The 18,911-nt window shown below is 36.5% G+C and overlaps 1 long non-coding RNA gene across 1 annotated transcript in view; it reads right to left on the bottom strand.

Annotated features, from left to right (window-relative positions):
* Positions 1 to 18,911, bottom strand: part of LOC148754962 (uncharacterized) — a 472,891-nt gene that overhangs the window by 403,412 nt on the left and 50,568 nt on the right. The window contains exon 2 of the long non-coding RNA XR_016019423.1: positions 15,845 to 15,896. This is a non-coding gene — a long non-coding RNA (uncharacterized LOC148754962). The remainder of the gene's footprint in view (positions 1 to 15,844; positions 15,897 to 18,911) is intronic.

Below are 18,911 nucleotides of genomic sequence, written 5' to 3' on the forward strand. Positions count from 1 at the left end.
TTGTCCTCAGAATATTTAGCGTTATTTGTCTGTACCCACCACAGAATCTTAAGCCAGAACACGAATTTCTGCATTGTTATGATTTTGTTTTTACTGCAGAACAGTTCACCCCCCGTATAGATTATAAACCTATTGAAAGAACACATGTCTGTTTTTATCGCCTCTAGTGCTAATTTGGTGCTGAATAAGGCACTATTCTTCAACAACCTACTTAGTATTTAAAAAAATAAAATATATGTTGGGCATGGTTTTCCTTCCCATTATCATGATTACCCGCCTGAGTTACTCATCCTACCAGATGTGCACTCAGAAACCTATATCGCTTTAAATACTGATTTTCGTAGGATGGACAGGGAAGATAATCAAATTCTGTGTCTTAAGCCCACCAGACAACGCTGGTACTTGAATAGTGAAAGAGGTATTTCAAGGCAAAGTGACATAGCTTTAACACTGTTCTCTTAGTGCATGAAGAAGAAAACAATGCTTTCAGTGCATCCAGCAGATGCAAACCACACAAGCATTGACATGTTAAAAACAAACAAAACCAATAGGTCCATAGAAACAACACATTTGTTAGTTCTCATGGTCTCTATTTCTCTTTCAAACTTTAAGGAAGTCTTTAGCCATGGATTTCCATCTGCTACCTCACATAGTAAAGCTCTTGTGGTTATTTCGTGCTCCCGTTTCCCTGACATAGGTAAGAATGAGAACGACCTTTCTCTAGCCTTTCAATGTCATCCCAACAGATTAAAATAGGAAATTTCTCTCTATCTAGGAGGCGCAAGTGGGTTTCAAATGATTATCAAATTAACTTTGAAACAAGTACAATATAACCATCACACTTTTTCTTTTACAAAGTGTTACTCCTTTTACAGTGTCCTTTCAACTGGATTGTTTTGCTTTGATTTTCATATGAAGCCAGTGAGGTTAACAGAGACCCATAACGTGGATAAGAAAACAAGTTGTAAATAAGATCAATGAATTAACACAACCCATGGAGTTAGAAGTGAAAGTGCCAGGGCACATATTTTAGCCGTACGGAAAGAAACTAATATTTTATGAGTATGTATTTCATGGCAAATAACTGTGGATAAACATCTAATGTATGCTACCTTATTTAGACCTCATAATTCAGGCCCCAAATTAACATTTCTCCACCTAATCTATTCATGAACCTCTCAGCCTTAATGTATTATACCTCTATTTCCTAGTACCAACGCCCACCCACACGTAGCTATGACAGTAATTCCTGGCCATGGGGTATCAACAGTAAAAATGGTGCAAACATTTGAAAAAATTAGAAGATTCCCCCAAATATAGATTTGGGAGTCTTCTTAAAAAATCAAACTTGTGGCTTTGTAATATGTCACTGTGGCCAACCTGAAGTACTTTTTCCAGAATTCTCTTTCCTCTGTGTTTCAGGTTATGGTGTATCGTAAGAGACAATATCTCTTGCGCAAAAGTGAAGCAGCAGCCATTTGGGGTGTTTTGCTCCAACAAAGGTCTGAACAGGTACTTTTGTAGCTCACACAGGTTGTCGCTTATCTGTTATCATTAGTGAGAGGCAGCAGCGGTCAGATCTGCAACTATTCTACCTTTTCCTGGACCCTCCTTTAGCTTCTTCTACTTCCGGTCCCAGTGTGTGCTTTGCTCTGTGATGAAGGACTTCAGCTTCCTGTGCAGGACACCCACGTCTCAGGGCTGGTGGCCTTGAGAACTGGCCTGGGTTTCAGATCCCCCTCATGGGATTCCTTCTCATAAATTCTAGTTCATCCTTGAGCTCCTCCTTTAATGTCTATTTTTAATCTACCGGAGACAACAGCCTTGTAGAGACTGTTTAACCAGTGTCACCATCAGGCAAAGTTAAATCCCTATAACAAATGTATCCTTATACTTCAACTTCCCTAATTAAACCCTACCTGTTACATAAGTTGTCACTGAGAGAGGTTTTAGAGGAATGGTATTTAAGATGGATTTTCTGGATTGTTCTGGGAAATCTGGTTTGATCGGACCTGATTAGACGTAAAGGTCCTAATCATTCCATTTCTAGTGCTTAAGGAGACGCCGTAGTCCATGCCATGCAGTGGTAAGTGTTACGCTAATTATCCCCTGCGACACCTGTAATCAAATGCCTACAGGAAACAAGCCTCTGAGTGACTAAGTATGTGACACCATAGAATATTTACGTCAAAATAAGGCATCTAATGGGGTTGATTGGTTGGTTCTACATTTACTAGAAACATGGGAGGAGAAAATAATGAATGTACAGCTTTCACTAACCAGCAAGCATCTGCCTAACAGAACTGAAATTGTCTATGTCTTTCCTAACAGAAACCATTATTACTGTGACCATAGGACCTGGATTTCTGAAAACCAACCCCAAAGTCTAAACCACCAAAGGGCTGAATTATAATGCAAAACAAGTCCCCAAACTCCTGGACAATTGTGAAGAAATAGAACCCTGAAATTTGCAACAGGGCATATGGGTATATTCCAGTAAAGCTGGGGGTTTTGGACCCCTAAATTCTGTGAAGCCTTTGGCAGCAGAACAATACTTCCACTCTTGCTTGAAGAGATTAGTTTCACCTCATGTGAAGAAATGATAATGGTCTGCAAAGGACTGCTGAGCCTGTTAGGGAACTATCTCCACTACCTCTCTTTGCTTCCAGATCTATAAATATACTTAAGTGCCATCAGGTCTCAGAGAGAAAAAAAAAACAAAACAAACAAACAAAGCAAAGTGTGATGTGTGCACAGATACGAGGCATACAAAAGTACTGATTTTGCCAACAATGATCCCATTGATCTAGAAGTTGAGACTACCACCTGGCCACTTGGAGCTTCTTATGCCAGTGAATCAACAAGCAAAGAGTGGGGTAACTGCAGTGGCTGGGGTGATTTATCCTGATGATCGAGGAGAAGTTGACTGGCTATTATATAATCAGAGTAAGTAGGAATATTCTTGGAATACAGTAGAACCCTGGGTTCCCTTTTAGCAGCCCCTTCAGTCTGTGACTGAAGTCGAACAAAAGCTATAACAACTCAATTCAGGCAGGACTGTTAGTAGCCCTGACACTTGAGAAGCGAAGGTTTAAATCACCCAAAGAGCCAAGGAACCACAACAAACTGAGGTGTTCCCCAAAGACGAAGAACATATGGAATGGAGAGTGGAAGAAGGTAGTTATAAATACCAGGTATGTTCACATAACTGATGACAAAGATGAGGACTGTAATAGCTATGAATATCACATCATTATTTTGACATGCCTATTTGTATGTGTGTGTGTGTTATATTTTTGTTTTTTCCCCTCTCTTATTCCTTATACTTGCAAGTAGCCTATGTGTCGCATCCGGCATGACGTGGGTTGTAGGGAGGGAGAAGGGCAGCACGGGGTTAAGAAAAGACAGTAGCCAATGATAGAGTGCAAGCACAGGCCAAGGGGAACAGACTTAGGGATTGAACCCTGAATCAGACCAACGTGTAGTTTTTATTGGTAAACTTCTAAAGAGGTAATGATTGTTAATCTCAAGATCTGTGTGTTACGTAGCCTGCTGGCTGTCTCTCTGAAAGTTCCCATTGTGTTCCAGCCTGAACTTTGCCTTCACACACGCACATCTCCAAGGAATCCATTGAAGGGGAGGGACCGATATGATTCCATGGGGTCTTAGTTTGCTGACACTTCCCCTCAAAGGAACTTTTCCAATAATCTCTCCATCAGGCCTCAGTTTGCTGAGTCACTCCCTTGTGAAATCCTGGGAAGAGCGCGGGGAACAAACGGTTTGGCAGCTGTAAGGCAACACCTATGCTATGTTATAGCTCAGTATTTAAGTGACAAAATATCAAAGTGTGAGTGTGGATCAGCTAGAAGAACAATGAATATCATCCAAAGATTAAAAGAGGGTCTTTGTGCCTTTTTTGGGGGAAAGGGTTAGCAAAGCTTAACATAGAGGATCGTTGCGTAATTTAATATAACGGAAAGCAACATGACTGTAAATTTCCTAATCTGAAGAGTGGTTTGTGGTAGCTTTGTGATGTGTCCATTTGGCTAGGCAGAACAGTTTCCCAGAATTTCCTTCTTTGTATATTTCCGGTTTGAGTGGGCCACAAGAGACTTTGCTTTACATGATTTGGAAGGCAGAAGTGAAGCAGTGGCCATTTTGTATGTTTATGATGGAAATCTGAAGCAGGTGCTTTTGTAGTTCACACACCTTGTCACTGAGTATGTACTGGCTCAGCTCATTGGCCGGTGGAACTGCAACTGTTCCACCTTCTCTTGGATACTTTTCCAGCTTCTCTGACTCCTGGGCCAGTTGTGTTTTGGACCACGATGGACAGTGATGTTCCTTCTGCAGAGCACCCACTTTATCAAGGTTGGAGGCAGTGAGAACTGACAACCGGCTCCCGCGTGTCCTCATAAATCCCAGCTCACTCTTATGGGTCCCAGCTTGAGTTTGTTGGTTCTAGCGAACATTGGCAGCTTCCAGCTTGACCTTGTTCCCCTGACTACATCTTTCCGACCTGCCTGCCTTGCAGACTTCAAGCTCCAGTATCAAACGTGAAGACCACAGCCTTGAAAGACTTTGTAAGCTGCTCCCTCGGGTCACGTTCCTGTAAACAAATTTCTTAATATTTGTTCTGCTTCTCTGATTGAGCACTGACTGGGACAGGCCTTCTCATTAACGTATAACCATACCTTTTGTTTCTGTGTTTCTCATCAAATGCTTCTTCGGTCGTAGTAATATTATACTGTAGTAATACTAAAATATTAGTTAACATTAATATGATAATTACTGACTCTCAGTACCCAATTCTGTAACGTGGAGACAATTTTACCTTTGTAAAGGCCCAATATGAAAATAGAAATCATAAATATAAAATGTACTACACTAGTGAGCGCTCAATAATGATAGCTATTGCTTTTACAAATAGTCAACATTAGGGTGTCTTTAATAATTAAAATCTCTAAAAGTCTCTTACTATAGGTTTGCTATTCTAACACCCGTGAGAAGTATGTGGCTGGGTAAACATTGTCCTTTGTATTATTATTGTTCTTGTCATCGTCATTTTACAGGTGAATATAAAACCGTCTTCAAGGACTTTCACGATATCGGGTCTTTGACTCCTAAGGAAAGAAACAGAGCTTCTTAACTTACACTCTGTGGAATGTTCTGCCGACATTAAATGGAAACCCCTTGTTTATTCTGATGACAGAAAATGTCGCAAGCAGAAGCAAACGTGTTGATTCTTTCTCCTCCATCGGCCTTGCATCCTCACGCGCTTGGCTTTGATGTGTCGTCCTAGTCCTATTTGATGTAGTTATTCAGCATCTTTTTCATGTCAAGCCTTCGCTTCAAACACTCCATTGCTAGTTCAAGTTGTCAAAAGTTGGAGGAGACACATTTTAAGCATTCGGTGAGCATTCTTCTGAAAAGAACACCACTATGTCTAATGAGCATTTGAGAGCACAGTGGATTGCAGAAACTGTTTTCTAAGATCTGCCACAAATGATTCTGTTTTATTAGTTTTAATGGTCCTCAGCTATGGACATGGAATATAAGTGAAAATTAAGATATTTTTCATGAGATTAAAATAGATTTCAATCAGAACAAGTGTGTTCATCCCCACCTATTCCCTTTTGCTTATTTTATTCCATTTTGGCAGATGATTCTGGATAAAAGGAAACCACTGTAAGAGATGAAAACACAGGGGTACTCTTCCATGAGAACAAAGCTCTCCTTGTGCTGGGAATCTCTCTGTGAGTTGTATAGAAGCTGGCTGGTTTGGCAAGCTCACAGGCAGGATGGCAGAGAAAGGGGCTAATGTGTTAAACTGGAGTTTTATCGTGGGTAGGAACAAGGAATGAATATTTTTACTCATAACTGAAGGTTTGTCTTCCATGATAGTAAGCACAGAAACAACCAGGAAATCCATATATTGCTTCCAATTCATAATACTTTTCGCTTGCTGCTTCTGCTTTTCTACACTGTAGCTTTTCTTCAAGAGTTTCATTTTTCCTCTTCTTTTCTACTGCTCATCACTCACTGAAAAGTACTGTAATCTGAACAGGTCTATATATTTTATTCTTCAGAAACGAGTTAAGTGCATTTCTTAAACAGTTGGACGGTTTTGGCAGTCCATCCTCATTGTTCATTTGTGAGTACGGTGTGTTGGTGCATGGGGGTTGGTGACGAATGGGAGACTTGCTGTTGCAACAGCTCTGCTCTAGCATTTCTTCTTCCTCTATCCCGAGGCAACTATGTGTTTCAAAAGAGCGCCAACAGGAATCTGAATGAGGACTTCTGGAGTTTGTGCTGCTTCTGCCATCTGTTCACTTTAGAACCTTGGGCAAACCGTTTCAAGTTCCTCCGTCATTCTTTCTTCATTTGCAAAGTATAGATCTCAGGAAATACAGCTAAGGATAACATATCTGAAACAAACAAAAACCCTTGCCTTCATGGAGATTACAATCAAGTGTAGGAAGGCAACAGTTAAGCAATTACTATAACACCAAATTAAACTGTATTGTGTACTGGAAGGTAATCATTACTGTATGAGTTTGCTAGGGCTGTGACAAAGTACCGCAGATTGGGTGGCTTAAATAATATAAATTTACTTTCTCGTAATTCTGGAGACCAGAGTATCAGTGGGGTTCGTTTCTTCTGAAGGACCCTTTCCTTGGTTTGTAGATGGCTTCTTTCTCCCTGTGTCTTCACATGGTCTTCCTTCTGCACCTCTCTCTGCCTCAATCTCCTCTTCTTATAAGATTACCAGTTATGTTGGATTGGGGCCCACCCTAATGACCTCATTTTACTTATTTACCTCTTTAAAGACCCTCTCTCCCAATATAGGTACATTCTGGGGTACTGGAGATTAGGGCTTCAATATAAGAATTTGAAGCGTGCGGCACAATTCAGTCCATAACAATTATTATATATAAAAGAAGTTTGTCAGGTGAATAGAGAATGTTGGAGAGTAGTTCAACACTGACAGGGATTTTGAGGGCAGATGTGACTGAGATGATGAATGAGCAGGGCGAGTGGGCATTGTGGGTGTCTGGTAGGGGTGCGATTCATCAGAGGGAACAGTCAATCCAAAGGCACTGAGTTAGAAAAACTCGGGATGTCCAAGGGGCAGTAGGGTGGCCAGTGTGACTATAAGAGAAAATGGAGACGTGTCCAATGACATAGCAGGAAACAGTATCTTTGAGGGCAGTGTGGGTGATTGAAAGAAATTGGGCTTTTACCCTCAGAGACTTGAAGAGCCAGTGAAAGGTCTGAGCAGACGAATGATCAAACTCACCCTGTCCCTTCCTCACTCAGTTTGCTGTCTTGAGAATAGATTATAGGCCAGAAGTATTCAACATCAGCACTATTGACATTTTAGGCCAGACAATTCTTTGATGTAGGAATTTGTCCTATATTATGTAGGCTATTTAGCAACAGCCCTAGCCTCTACCCACTAGATGCCTGTAGCCCCCTGCCTGCCAGTTGTAACAACCAAAAATGTCTCTAAACATTGCCAGCTGTGTGTGCCCTGGGGAAGGAAAAATTACCCTTGGTTGAGAATCACTGTTATAGGTGGAACAGAGGAAAAGCTGAGAGACCACGTTAAAAGTCACTGTAATAATCCTGGCTAGAAATAATGATAACTTGGGTCATAATAGTAGCATTTTGGGTATTTTGAAGGTAGAGACGACCTATTTTGTAGGTTGGCAACAAAATGGATGTGTGGTATGCGATAGGGTTCAAAATAGCTCTGAAGCATACGTTCTGAGCCACTAGAAGAATGGATTTACCTCATATACAAACAGGGAACACTGTGGTTGGAGTGGGCTTAGAAAAGGACAGAGACCCTTCGTACAAGGTACCAGAAGGGAAAGCTATGTATCTGGATAATGACCTTGCTATATGGGTAGACGAAGTGTGTGAGCTTGTGAAAATGTCTTCCAATTTATTTTTCTTTGTGAAGCAGGAAGCAAGATCATCATCACCTGAGAATAAGAATGGGACAGGAGGCGTTGGAGGTTTTAGGATAAAAGACAAGACGTGGGATTGAATTCTTAGAGAATATTTTTTTTTAAATGGTCTACTACTTTAATTCTGAAGACCTGGAGTTTAGTGAATTTCTAATGACACAACTAACATTCAAGTGATTATTAAACCAATAAACCCAGACCCAATGTGATTTTTTATCTATATGTCCATTGTTCTGAACAAAATGCAATTTTTTTGTGATAGGAAAAATAGCCTCTGTTCCTCTGAAAATATATTTCCTTGCTTATGGAGAATGGATGGGTAAGATTAGGGCAAAGCAGTGCTTTAGGCTACTGTCTTAAACTCATGAGTACTCATAATTAAGAACTATCTCCAAGGAAGACATCATCAACTCTGGAGAATTATGTCGGTTTCCAATATATCTATCTTGCATCAGAGACAGAATTAACTGCGCTCGAGTCAGATTCATGTCAGTGCCCACCCTACTTCCTCCCTAAACTCCCATTACTGTTGATTCAAAATGACAAAGTATTCCGTAAGATGCTTCTGAAAATTGTCCCTGATCCTAATGTACCTCTGCGGTGGGAACTGGATTTTTCACAGAAAAAAATCATACATAAAAAAAATCATACAAGGCTGCTGGAGTTTGAGCTGAAGGCTGTCTCCTGTTTGAGAAAACCTGCCTGATGCATTTCTGGCCTCCCTCCATGAGCTCCTCCGACCATGCTCTCCTTCGGTCACAGTCCCATTCCACACTGGTCTTCATGCTCTGCAGGGATACCAAGTGCGTTCCCACATCGGGATTTTTACACACAATGCTCTTTTCTAAGAATCACTTAGACAAGAACTCTTACCTAACAAGTCCTATGTTCCAGGAACTGTCAAATCTACATTTGAAACTTTAACTTATTTAATCTTCACTAGCCAAATGATCAGTTATTTCAATCAAATGTGAGCGGACGTGATATATCACTTTTTTGGCCAGGAAATTTTTAAAAAATATAGATATTGTTTTTTTCCCACTGTTTCTTTTCCTTCCAACCTTCTGGAATTAGAGCATTCTGAAGCCCTAAGGGGTGGTATATCCAAAAGACAGAAGAAAGAGCTTGGATCCCAAAATCAACTCACAAGAGTAAGCCAACCAAGAATAACTGTATTGGATTATTACATGAGGCAGTGATGAGTGTCTATTTTATTAAGCCACTGAAATTTTAGCATATATTCATTACAGCAACTAGGATTACTCTAATATAAAAATCTTCACATGGCTGACTCTTATGTAAAGGTCTTTGCTTAAATGTCATCTCCTTATAGAAGCCTTCACTTAATACACAGACTATTGTAGATCTCCTATCTTGCTCTAACTCAGTATCTCTTTTATTATTACCTCAGAACCTTTTTACTTCCTCGTGTGTGTATTTCGTACATTAATATGTAGCCCCGACTTACTACCACTGGCACAACATCTCTCTGTTGGTTGAATCTTTGTCAAATGTGCTCACTACTGTAGCCCCCAGTGCCTAGAATATTGTAGGGAACATAGGTTGTGTTCAATAAGTATTTCTTGAAAGAGCTACTTATAATTATCTATCTCCATATTGCAGATACATTCATAAAGAAAATCATGAGTCGGGTATTGTTTGTGGTAGGGAATATTGTTTATATTGTTTGTCAATAACCTTTTCATTTTCATGCCTGGGTTTTTCATTTCCCTCCTTATCCAAGGTCATTTACTCAACATTTTCATTGTGGAGCTATAGCTGAAAATTAGCTTTGAGATCCACTAACAGTACTCCATTGCTCATGGGAAATCTGAGAATCAATGAAGTGAAGAGGTTTGCTCTATACTGCCTACAATTCACTAAGCATTTTATGTACATTATTTTACATTATTTTACTGAATATGTTATGGTCTGCTGTGTTATGTAGAATTTAGGTATAATTGTCCCAGTTTACAAATGAGAAAGCTGAGGTTCAGAGGGCCGAAGTAATATACCCAAATTCATATGACTTCCAACTGCTACTTTTTTCTTCCCTATACCTCTATATCCTCACTTCTACCTGAATTATTTGATGGTTGGCCATTGGATACTTTTTTTTTTTTATTATTTGATGTGTGTGGGAAGGAATATAGATAGACATAGACATAGATTCAGAGGAGCTCACCCTCTCTCTGGTTTCCTTGCTTCTAGACAATCCTACTCATCTCACGCTCTGCCTTCTGATACTTGAAGCCCATAAGACTTTAGCTTTCTGTCTTGACTATGATTTTCTCTTTTTTATTAATGAGCATCAATTTAATTATTATGTCCTCGGGTGTGATTTTTTTTCCCTCCTCCTTCAGGTCCATTGGTCTACTTGAATATATGGTTTTATATTTTTTTCATCACATTTGGAAATATTTTGGCTATATTTTATTTTATTTTATTTTTCTATTTCCTTTGCTCCAATCTTCTTCCAGTATTATAATTACAACTCTGTTAAATCTCTTGATATTGTCCCAGAGGTTACTGAAGATCTGTTATTTCAGTCATTTTTTTCTTTATATTTTGTGTGATTTTAATTGTAATATCTTTTTGTTTACTCATCTTTTCTTCTGCAACATCTAACCTATTGTTGAGCCCATCAAGTAAATTTTTTATTTTAGGTATGTATGTATCAATTCTAGAAGATATTCCCTAGGTCTTTAAATAAAAATAACTTTCACTTTTCATTGGATTTATTTTTTTCCTTTAAATTCTTGAATTTATATATGTATATATAATTTTTATATATGTGTATATACTTTTTTAAATTAAAGTTTATTGGGGTGACAACTGTTAGCAAAGTTACACAGGTTCCAGGTGTACAATTCTGTTACATCATCTATATACCACATTGTTTGTTCACCACCCAGAGTCAGTTCTCCTTCCATCACCACATATTTGATCCCTTTTACCCTCATCTACCTTCCCCCTCCCCCATTACCTTCTGGTAACCACTAAACTGTCGCCTATGTCTATGACTTTTTGTTTCTTCATTTGTTTGTCTCGTTCCTTTGTTGTATTTTAATATCTGTTTTAAAGGCCTCGTTGCTAATCCCATCATCACCGATATCTCTCACTATATTTCTGCTGATGGACTTGTGCTAGATTTTGTAGTATTATTTTACAAATTCTGATTTTATAAGTAGGCATGTAATTTATTAGCAGATGCTCTTGATTTCTTAGGCTTGGCTTTATGTTTTGTTAGGAATGTCTAAGCAAAGTAGCCTTTACTCCAGGGTGGTTTATTCCTACTCTTAAGTTTTAGCCTTCCTGGGTACTTGACAGAATGATCCAGGTGTTCAAAAATGTCCCTCCTTTTTGTTTCACCAGAACATGAATGTCTCCCAAATGTCTGTGAATGCCAGGAGTTGTTCAACCCATGGATACTTGTTCTACTACCAAGCAGTGTTCTGTGACCAGACTCCCACATTCCAAACCTATACATACAATTTGATATTTAGCCAGACTTAAAGGAACTCTAATGATAATGTTTGAGCACTCTCCACTTTGTTATTTGCTCCACAAATTTTGGATACCTCAGCTCTACCAAATTCAGATTCAGTCTTTTCAACTCAATAAGACTACCATATTGGGTGTGCTCTTCATATGCTGGGGTTGAGTAAGTGACTTTAGGTTAAAATGAAACAAAACAAAGCAAAACAAAACAAACAAAAACCTATAGCAATCATTAAGCTCACTTTCAGCTTCTCTCAGAGATCAGAATTCTGCACTTCTGGTTATCTAATGTGTGAAAACAGTTATTTAGAGCATTTTGTCCAGTTTTTCATTTTTGCTGTGGGAGGCTTAGGACAGTATTAGATACTCTGTCATGGCTAGAAGTAGTCATCAGTGGATTTTTTTCAAGGTTATATATTTATCTTGAATATTTTCTTTAGGTTAATGTAGGTTTTAAACAATTGGTACAGTGGCCTGGGTTTCTTTTTATTTGGTATTCTAGAGAGTCTCAGAATCATCAGCAAAACAGAAAATGCTCAGATATTAGATCATCTGCCTTCCTACTTATACTTTAGGAAACCAAACTGTACAGCACAGCTGGTGAGTTTTTCAATGATAATCAGTTAGTTTACATCAGTATTCAAAATATTAGAAAACATCTATCTTAGCATTTCTTTTCACAACCAAATAGTCTGTTTATTTAACCAATGGCCTCATCTTTTGAGTTCATTATTTAAAAGCTTGTAAAAGGTTAAAGTGTGCAAGTGTCTTGTTTTCAAATGCAATCACCAGGGTGATATTTCAAGTATCCATTGCATTTAATAGAATGACAGAAATATAAAAGGGATGTCTTTCTCTGCAGTCTCCTTGAGAAGATAAAGATAATTTTTTGTTTTAGTTCGACCATCAATATGTCATTTTTTTTTTTTTCTTTTATTTTGGGGTTCTTCAAATTAACGCTGTCAGTAACAAGTCAGATTTAAAATTTTTTCCATACGGTCTTATAGCTACAAAAATTACAGACAAATAAAATTAACTTATCTTTCTCTATTTTTTAAAAATCTATCTCTATGGTATTTGAAATGAAGCCAGTTTTTCCCAAACAAAAGGAAACAATCTTAAAAACCAAAGTGTTTCCATATGATTTCAATGCGAGTCATTCCAAACAGTATTTTCTAACATTCTGAGAACTATTCAAGATTAAGTTCTGATTTTATATTTGAATTCAGGTTGATTATTTAACCTTCAAAAGTTCATTTCTTTCACTGTTGAAAGGAAGGCCTCCCAAGATGAGTAGAAGATAAATATAATAAAGAAAACCATAAACTGTTATATAATAGAAGGGGTCATCACCTGTCTTAGTTTGGATTTCCCAGAAGTGGATCCTGGGATAACTATGTCTGCATAACAGATTTTTCTCAGGATATACTCTCAGAAAAACCTAGTAAAACAGTGAGAGTTTAGGATAGGGCAGGGAAGGATGTTATGCGATGAAACATATTCAAGCAAGAGCTGATGGAAGAAACTCTAGTATAATTTATTACCTGAATTTGTATACTTGTAGCCAAGGAGCAGGGCTTTGAAATTTCTGCACCAGCCATTGGCTAAGAGCCATTACAGGCAGATGGAAACCCCCAAGCACTTCTGAGTGTCTGTACTTTCCAGCCAAGTGCTGTGATAACCCAAGAACCACCCTCCAAAGTGAGCCCCAGGTGCACACTGGGAGGAACAAATCACACAGAACCCAGGGCAGAGCACACAGAATCTGAACAAAGGACCCAAGGAGGTCTCGGCGGAACAGACAGTACCCACCATGTCACATTTTGCTTTTTGCTGATTTCACATCATCAACTTCTTTTTTGTTATTTTGACATCATCATATTGTCAACATTTTTGTAGCACCCTTTTTTTTTTTTTTTAGCTTTTAAAGGTCTTCTGTATTTATTATATATTTTGATAATCAAAATAAAGATTTAGTCTTATTTGTGAAAATTTGGAACATGAGAATCAGATAGATAACTGTTTATATAAAAAAAGAAGTTTGTGGAGATTCCAAGCAGTTAAGTGTATCTCTTAATAATTAGTTCATGGCATTTTCTATCTTTCCTAATACAACCACATGATATACATGTATATATACACATACATATACACACACATATAGATACATACAGCTATAATTTATATTTATGTATTGATTTTTATAAATATTTTATATAAATATTTTATAAAGGTTACATATGATTTATATTATACTACTTATAAAGTAGGTATTCCCTGAAATAATGTGAAGTAAAAAATGCAGTTACTGAATACATTTCATGTAACATATATTTAATATATGATGATCCGTTCATATTTGGATTGACTGTTCTACCATATCTAAATAGAATACCTAGTCAGTATGTGTTTTCTTTGATTATTTAATAAGAGTTATTGATAGTTTGTGAATTCTATGAATTCCATGTGGGAATACCATTATTTTCATTAATTTCCCTTTTTAGAATCCAACCCCAAACGCATGTAGGAGAGCAAACAGATACACATTTTCCAGCTATTAGTCAAATCCCTAATTCATCTTCCTTCCCTAATAGAGGCAGAAAAAAACTTAGTATATTTTTGTCATATTCCAAAATTGAGCCATATTTAATGAAGAGAATTATCAACTCTTCATTTAAATGTCATTCACAAGATGGTAGTCTGTATTTTTCCATGTGTACACCAAAATATGTACAATACCACAGGGTCTTCTTTCCCTTACAATTCCTATATTATTTTTCTTAACCTCTCAGGCACATGTTCATGTACCATTTTGTCTTTGCTTCACTACATCAGCAGTTGATGAATTTTCACAGGTATATATTTGGATTTTAACTTAAGGGAAGGGAAAGTCCCTCGAGTCAGCTACATTTCAAATCTTAGGCATTGAGTTTAAATTACATGCCACTCCACAGATTGGCATAATCATTTTCTGTGAATTTTCGGTAGAATCTTGGCAAATAATTAAAAGTAACATATTTCCCCTTGCCATTTTCTGTTATATGTATATATTTGGGGGGTGGGGGGATCCATTGAACAAATAGTGGATCAATAAAATAAGATATAATTGTTTCTCAGTTTCATAACCATGCATCATTTAATATCAATTTAGGTCTACCCTAAACATCACCAGTGAAAGTGGAATGACTTATTCAAAACCAAAATGTGACAGACTCCAAATCCACTGCAATCCCTAGCAAGTTAGTTCATTTGAAGGTGCAACATTTATCAAGATGAGGAAATTATAGAATTATCCATGAAGGACTCTACTCACTAATTCTGATACAGTTTCACAGATTTTTAAGCTGAAAGAACAAATTATATATATACAAGTAAAGTCAAAGGCCTTGGCATCAGAATACTTAGTCCCTATTTCAGCTTCAGTCATGCTCCAGGGATACAACTTTAGCCAACTGTCTTTAATATAACTAGCCTGTAAGATGAGAATAGATATAAATACTCAAGATTGTTGGGAGGGTGAATGAAGTACCAAAGAAGTACTTCACTATAATCTATGTCCATGGGTAATATGGTAAATGTATATGACTGTCTACGTATATCTAATTAACAGAGTCCTTATTTACAATCCTAGTATTAGCTGGTTATGTTAAAAACTAGAAATAACATTTTTACTGTTTTTCAACATTAACTGACTCCCAGAATTAGAGTCAATGAAGATTAATAAAAGCAAGATTATTTTTTAAAGATAAAACGTCCGCAATTTTGATTAGCAAATAATGGGAAAGCCCATGGTGTGTTTGTGTGTGTGTGTGTGTGTGTGTGAGAGAGAGAGAGAGAGAGAGAGAGAGAGAGAGAGAGGAGAAACAGTTGTCAATTAAGTCTTTGAATTTCATATGATTTCACTTTTTCATTTCTCATTCTAAATCTGACTATTAATTCCACATTCCTAATGAGATGAGAATAACTAAATTATCTCAAGAAATGTTATTGTGTTTTTAAAACAGATGGGGGTTGAATTGAGTAGAAAGCTCAAGAGACAATTTGTTCAAGGGAAGATTTAATGTGATGTGTTAAGGTTCACACATCAAAAGATCAGTATAAGGTTTATGCAATGTCTTGAACTTCTTAGCAACTCACCTGCTTAAATCAGTTAAATTTGTGCATCATCAATCACTTAATGGTCACTTACTTTAAAGAACAAAATTGATCGAAAACCTCATGATTTCAAGTTGTCTATTTGTAGAAACCAAAAAAGGTAGTTGCAAGTTTACATAAATAAATGTGTCTCATTGACCCAAGTAATATTAGAAAGAACATTGAAGCAAGATACAAAAGATATTTTTAAAAGACCAAATACTTTTACTCACCAGCTTTATGAATCTCGGACAAAGTAAATCTTATCCAGCACTGTATCCTCATCTGAAAGATAAAATAGGTGGTCTCGGTTATGTATAACTTTCTAAATTTAATTATCTGTAAATCTACAAGTATAGTAAGCCTATATTAATCTATACATGATTAAAGTTAATTATTTGTTGAAGAACATAAAAAAATAGATTCTGTTTTTTCGTTCTTCCTCATCATCTATTTTCAGCATTGCTACTCAGGGGTTACACAATCCTTTCATATACCACATTTAGTTTACATAAAATCAATGATCATTTTACCAGGCAGAGGTAATTTGAAATCACTGTCATATTCAGAATAGAATCTGAGGAAATGAAAAATGGGAGGGTGTAAGAAAGAATACATTTTGGGAGTATAGCCTTCCCACTAAGGAAGTGTGGAAAGATTTTAAAAACTCATGCAGTGACTTTAGACCTTGATGGAGTAACTGGTACTAAATCAGTCCTCTTGCCACATAAAAACTACAAAGCTATACAAACGAAAGAAGGGTCCCCATATAACCCCAGGTTTGTAGGGAAGGAAATTTCCAGATTGTGGTGTAGGTGGGTAGAACACAAGTACATTGTTACAGACCTGCCGATGTTAGAAGGAATAGAAGAGGGTATAAGTCTGCTGAGGTGGCTGAAATTTGTGGGAAACGATAGCAGGGAAAAGTGAATACCATAGGAAGATGCTTCAGAAATTTGTACAGGTGACCATGAACTCAAAGCTCTGAATTCAAAGGGTCGAACTCCATGAGGTCCATCAGGGTACAAGTACTGGGAAGCTGTGAGATGACCAGAGGTTCAGAAGTCACACAGCTCTGGGAAACAGATATTCAGACCAGCCGAGTGGAGAGACCTCACTGAACACTCTAGGTTTTCAATTAAGACACTCAAAGGCCATAATTGAGGAAAGAATAATTTCACTTTGGACCGAGAACATTTTTATACCCATGAAAACAACTATAATCAAATCTCAAAGGATAAAGCTCAGACACCAGGAAACTCATTGCCTGCCAGAAGAAAACAACACGCTCTAAAAAGAACACAAAATCCCGAATCTCAAAAATGTAGCATATATGATGACTTTCATATTAAAAAAAAAAACAAAAAACAGACAGCTAAAGAAACAGGAAACGATAACCTAAAATGAGTACAATGCAGTCAGTAAAAAGAAATCCAGAGATGATGGAGATGTTAACATTAGAGACGACTGTACAAAATAGCTATTATACAGATGATTAAGGACTTAAAGGAAAAGATGGAGATGATGAGTAAAGAGATGAGGGATATCAGTAGAAAAATGAAAACTTTCAAGAGAAACAAATGGGAATTCCAGAACAGAAAAATGTGAGATCTGATTTGAAAATGTCAACAAATAGTTTCAATAGAATATTACAAACCAACGAAGAAAAGAGAGCACTGAAACTGACTACAGGGTAAGAGAAACTATGCGAATATAAGCTCAGAGAGAAAAATGTCTGAAAACAAAAGAACAAGACTCTAGAGACTTATGGGTAAATATCATGTAGTCTTAGTTAATTTTAATTATAGAATGACAGGGAAGAGATATGCATAAAAATATACATAAAAAACAAGGGCTGAAATATCATGTTTGATGAAAAAATATCAATAACTAGAAAAAGAAACTACAATATGCAGAAGTAAACACACACATACACACACACACATACACACATGTGCACACATACACAGGCAAAAAACATATACACAAATGCATATCATAATCAAATTGTTTGAAATTAATAACAAAAAAATAAAATACTGAATAAATGCAGAGGAAAAAGACATTACATGAAGCAGGAAAAAGTAAAATTAATAACAGAATTCGAATTAGAAATGACGCAAGGCCATAGATAATGAATCAATATCTTTAAAATGTTGAAGAGATAAAAATACATTCAAAACTATACCTTAAAGTTGTTGTCTTCAAAAAGATTCTTCAAAATATCACTTTCCCAAACTAAAGGAGAAATGGAGACATTTTCTGACAAACAAAAGCTGAGAGAATTTTTCCCCAAAAGAACTGCAGTATAAAAATGTAAAAGAGAGTTCTCCTTCAGGCTAAGAGAAAAGGTGCCAGATAAAAAGGTGACAGATTTAAGCAAAGGAATGAAGAGCACCAAATATAATAAATACCATGGTAAATAGAAAATAATTTTCTCCTTTTTAATATCTTTAAAAGACAATTAACCACAAAAAGCAAAAATAATAAGGCATTATGATTTATCACATATAAGAGATCAATATATAAAATTAATAGTATGAAGGACAGTAAGGAAGAAAGGGAATGTATACTGCGTTAAGGTTCTAATGTATTATTGATATGTTATCTGAAAGTACATTGTGATAATGGAAAAATACACACTGTAAACCTTAGAGCAACTAATGAAAATAATTAAACAAAGAATTCTATTAAGTTCTTTATTGGCTTATTTATATCAAATAAGTTAATAGATTAAGTAAAACATATTAAAGAAAACATTCAATACAAGGCAGGAAAATAGGGGGAAGGAAGAAAGAACAGATAGAACATCTAAAAAATAGCAAGACGAGAGATTTAAATCCAATCCCATTAATTGCATTAAATGTAAATGAATTAAAACACTAATTAAAAAGCACACAATATCAGACAAAAGAAATAATCAACTCCATGATTTCTATAGGAATACACTTAAAAAAACACAGAGACAATTTAAAAGTAAAATAGTATAGAAGCTGGGGTGGATATGTCAATATTAGACAAAAGAAATTGCAGATCAAAGAATATTATCAGAGATGAAGGGGCTTTTCACAATATTAAAAGAGTCAATACATCAAGACAACATAAGATATTCCTAAGAAAAGATCTCCTATAAGTGGCAAACAAGAAATTAATAAAACTAATAGGGTAAATAAAAAAATCTACAATTTTATTATCAGTTTTTGTCAGTCTTTTCTCAGTAATTGTAGAATAATAGCTTTACAATCAGTACAATAAAGAATGTTTAAATGATACTACAAAACAAATTGATCTAGTTGATAA

Source organism: Rhinolophus sinicus, chromosome 16 (assembly GCF_057876585.1).
Source record: "Rhinolophus sinicus isolate RSI-liver-muscle chromosome 16, RSI-T2T, whole genome shotgun sequence".
NCBI lineage: Eukaryota > Metazoa > Chordata > Mammalia > Chiroptera > Rhinolophidae > Rhinolophus > Rhinolophus sinicus.